Genomic DNA, 5,052 nt, shown 5'->3' on the forward strand with positions numbered 1-5,052 from the left:
TCAAGATTTTCTTTAAAAGTTTCAACAAATTTGACAAGACCTTTACTTTTCGAGATGACATTAACTTTTGAAACTTATAAATATTTGGATTTGCTCTATAGAACTGTCCGACCAACTCTCTTCTCTCTTTATCAAAAAAGAACAAATAAGTACATAATGATATTCGTCTCCTCGATTGCCAGTCAAACAAAGAGTACATTTCTGGGGGACATTTTCATGATCATACCTGCGCTCAGAGATAGGTAACTTATGATTTCCACACCGAAACTTAGACAAACAAACTCTTTCGGCAGGTCTTAACATAATCAGATAAGGATCAAAAGTGAAATCAGTTTTAAACAATTTGTAACTATCACATAAAGAGTTACTTTGTAATTTCTCATGCCATCTCTGTAGTTCCATGTCAGATAATCTACGTTCAATCATTAATTTTAAATATTTAGGGTTCATCCGTCCAGCGTCATGCCATAAGTACGATAAACCACAATCAAAAAGAATATTTTTAACTTTGGAAATCCATTTACACTGAAAAATATTGTCATCATACAAAGTCTTGAAAACAATAAACACAGTCAAAGAGATTTTTGCTGTATTATGACTAATTAAATTTACCCAAAAGTTAATCATTCTCATGATTACCTTTAAATCTAAACTATTTCGACCAAACTCTCCATAAATAATACAATTTGCTGTGCGTTTATTAACATTGAGTAAACGTTTCAAGAAAGATCTGTGAAGCATTTCAATTTGGTCAAGTTTATGAAATCCCCAGACTAGTTTATGAAATCCCCAGACTTCACTTCCATATAAAAGAATAGGCACTATAAGCTGGTCAAATAACACATTATATATCAACGGGTAACTGTAATCTAGTAACTCTGTTTTCCAAGGAGAATAAAGCTCTTTTAGCTAGTTTAACTTGCTTAGCTATTGCTTTATCAAATTGTCCATTAAAATTAAATAATGTTCCAAGATAGTCATACTCAAAAGTAACTTCTAATTTTTCTGAACCAAACTTAAATTCTGAGAGTATCCGTAATTTCCTCCTAGAGAAAATAACAACCTTTGTTTTGTCTGTGTTGACAGTTAAATACCAGTTTTTACAATAAGAAGCAACTGCATTTAATGCGGCCTGTAATTCTGAAGGAGTCTGTGCCAGTACAATCGTATCATCCGCATAAATCAGGACATATAATTTCAAATATATCCCTATTTCACCATTCGTCACATTGAGTCATTTAAATATAGTGCAAACAATAGTGGTGATAAATTATCCTCCTGACGCACTCCTACTTTACATACAAATTGTTCAGATAAATCATAACCAGCTCTAACACAAGATTTGGCATTCTCATAAATATTATGTATCACATTTAATACTCTTCCGTTTATACCAAGTGCAACTAATTTAAACCATAGTGATGACCTATCTACAAAATCAAACGCTTTTTTATAATCAACAAAAGCACAACACAGTCTTTTTTTCTTATACAAGTACCATTCAACCAGTGAGTGAAGAACAAAAATATGGTCAAGGGTTGAAAAGCCTTTCCTAAACCCTGCCTGCTCTTCTCCAAGAATTCTTTCAGACTCTATATAAGCAGTTAGTCTGTAATTTATTACAGCCGTAAAAAGCTTATCAATACAACTAAGTAAACTAATACCTCTGTAATTTTCAGGATCATCTACTGGTCCCTTGTTTTTGTATAATGGTTTTATCAGTCCTAAACACCAGTCAGTGGGGACTATACCTGTTATTAGTACCAAATTAAAGAATTTTACTAAAATGTTCAGCATTTCCAAAGGGGAGTTCTTTATATATTCATTTATAACATCATCGATACCATTTGCTTTTTTATTTTTTATTTTTTTTTACCATTCGCTGTATTTCTTCCAAAGTAAACAAATCATTTATGTATTCATTTGTAGGAGAGGTGACTTGTCTGAGGTCAAATTGCTGGTTTTCTGGTGTACAATTATCACTCGATTTTTGGCTGAGTTTCTTAAAATATTCAGCAAAGGTTTCTGTAGATACATTTCCTAATCTTCCAGATGGTTTACCTGCATTTAGAATAGACCAATATTGATTACTATTAGATTTCTTAAGTGTACGAAGTGTCCTATGTAAAGAATCAGAGAATTTATACTTTCTAGCTATACATTTTATTTCAACTTTACATTGAGCAGAGCGGTTAAATTTAAATATATTCATGGATTTAAAATATTTTCTACGGGCCTCAACACATTCAGCATTAAACCAGGGTTTTCTCTTCTGTAGTTTTTTTGACGTTCTACCAAATTTGTACAGATCCTGACCATATGCCTTACATAAACCCAAACTTTTAGCAGGATCTACCATAATGTCACATATACCTTTACTAATGTTATTTATTTCAACCAGATTTGTATTGGAAATATTAATCGCATCAATCATTGAATCATACATTTTTATAACTTCTAAATTAAAGGATTCTTGGTATGTGGCTTTTAGCTCAGATTTCCATCGGTGTTTAAACATTAAATGGGCCATGTGTCTATTCTCTTTTTCGGGATCATAATAAGCAGTATCTGTAAGAGTTTCACACTTCTGAGTACCCAAGTTATTAGCTCTTATAGTTAAACTAATAGGGCAGTGGACATCTGACAAACATTTGTCCAAGGGATCAACACAAAAATAGATAATCTGTGCTAACAAACAAGCTGACACTATGGCATAGTCAATAACGCTGTTACCATTATAGTTAAAACAGGTGTAACGCCCAATGCCTTTATCAGACCCAAATCTTCCATTTACAATCTTCAACTCTGAACTTTGACATAAGTCAATTAGGCTGTGACCGTTATTATTAGTCATTAAATCTTCACTGACCCTCTGTAGATCCATCAAAGAAAAATCATTTATGTCACTGTTTAAAAGCATTTCGCCATCAAAAGACAGCCCATTTCTAATATTCGTTCCTACGTCACCTACATTTAAAGAGTCACTCAGAGTACCAGTTCTTGAATTGAAATCACCCAACATCACTATTGGTAAGCTGTATTTACTGTTCATAAATGAAATATCTTGGGAAACATTTCCAAAATAGTCCTTGTTGAAAAAAATAGATCCTTCATGTGGCACATAAACTGTTCCCAAGATGAATTCAAACCCAAAAGCTGCTTTGGCCACTTTAGTCCACAGGATGGCGTCAGAAGTAGTGTCTTTTATCTCCTGAACATAATTTGCAAACTCATTTTTAACTAATAGACATACCCCATGTATACCACCATGTTTATAACTTGATTTCTTCTTTTCTAGCACGAAAGGAGTAAATCCATCACAGTCTGATTTACAGATATTATCTGTTTTGGTCTCTGTTAAACAAATAAAGTCATAGTCTTTAATGTATTCTGTAAGAATCCCAAGTTGAAATTTAGCACGTAATCCACACACATTTAGTCCAAGGAATTTGATATCTGTCTCCTGTTTAGTCTTAAATCGACCGGAAGAATTTTTACAAGTTACATCCTTGATACAAGTTGCATGTAGTGAGGGGTCAGCGCTGGCCTAGGGGAAGTCTACATAAATCCCGACACTTTGGGCTTTTTCTGCAGACCATCCCAGTTTGGACATTAGCTCATCACCGGAGTAGATGGTTTTCTTCACCTCCTGATCGTTGTCCTTAATGATGCAACAGATGTTACCGTCCATTGTCCAGGCTCTTTTAATCTCTGGATCCATCCTCACTTGTCTCAGGATCTTTCCTCTCAAAGGCGTAAGGTCTTCCTCAATAAAGACTCTGTTTTTCCCATCAATACTCCTTAGACATTTTTTGTTTCTCATAATTTGAAGTTTGGTTTCATACCTGACAAACTTGACAAAAATGTTTCTGCTGCGGTGTTGATCTTCAGCCTCGTGCACTCCCTGGCAGACGGTAGTTTACGCTGATATCCTGCTCTTTCATCTCCACTCCCATCTCGGCTGCCAGATCAACTACTACTTTCTTTGTATTCTCACCGTTTGTTAACGGGATTCCTCTAATGATAATGTTTGTCTTGCGAGTAGTTTGCTCAACTTTGTCACACTCAAACTTCAGTTTACTTATCTCCATCGCAGCTTTGGTCGCTGCTTTCACAGCTGACTCTTGTCCTCTTCTGATCATGTCCATGTGTTTTCTCCACTCTTGGAGCAAGAGTTTAGTAGATTCATTTACAGCCGCCGTCACTACGGAACTTATTAACGGAGTCAGCGCATCTATAACTTTTGGGACGATTTCTTTAATTAAGTCGCCCATGCTCAGGTCCTTACCAGAACCCTCCTTTGATGCTGACTGCCTTGTGTTGTGAGCGCCGCACGTAGCGGGCTTGTTCTTGCTCAATCCGTCAGCCAAAGCACTCGTTCCGTCGGCAACTGCCTTGGTAACTGCATCAGCTATCGATTCTTGAATACTTTCATTGATATCGTCCATATTTTCTTCGGTTTCTCCAAACTCTCTCAGAGCAGCGAACCTGCCGTCACTCTGTGCCGCCATCTTGTCTGTAGTCATATCTAATGCATCAGGACACTCAGTGCTCCAGTCTGCTCCAGTCTGGCATTTCTCTGGCCTCTAGCACTATCGTAAGAGACCTCGGAGTAATATTTGATCAAGATTTGTCTTTTAACTCCCATTTTAAACAAATTTAGAACTGCGTTCTGTCATCTGCATAATATTGCAAAAATTAAGCCTATCCTGTCCCAAAAAGATGCAGAAAAATTGGTCCACACTCTAGTTAGCACTAGACTGGATTACTGTAATTCCCTATTATCAGGTAGCTCTAATAAGTCTTTAAAACTCTCCAGCTGATCCAGGATGCGGCAGCTCATGTACTGACAGGAACTAAGAAACAAGATCACATTTCTCCCGTTGTAGCTTCTCTGCACTGGCTCCCTGTAAAATCCAGAATTGAATTTAAAATCCTACTGTTAACTTATAAAGCTCTAAATGGTCAAGCTCCGTCATATCTTAGAGAGCTCATAGTGCCTTATTATCCCACCAGAACACTGCGCTCTGAGAACGCAGGGTTACTCGTGGT

The sequence above is a fragment of the Epinephelus moara genome, chromosome 16, assembly GCF_006386435.1.
Source record: "Epinephelus moara isolate mb chromosome 16, YSFRI_EMoa_1.0, whole genome shotgun sequence".
Taxonomy (NCBI): Eukaryota; Metazoa; Chordata; class Actinopteri; order Perciformes; family Serranidae; genus Epinephelus; species Epinephelus moara.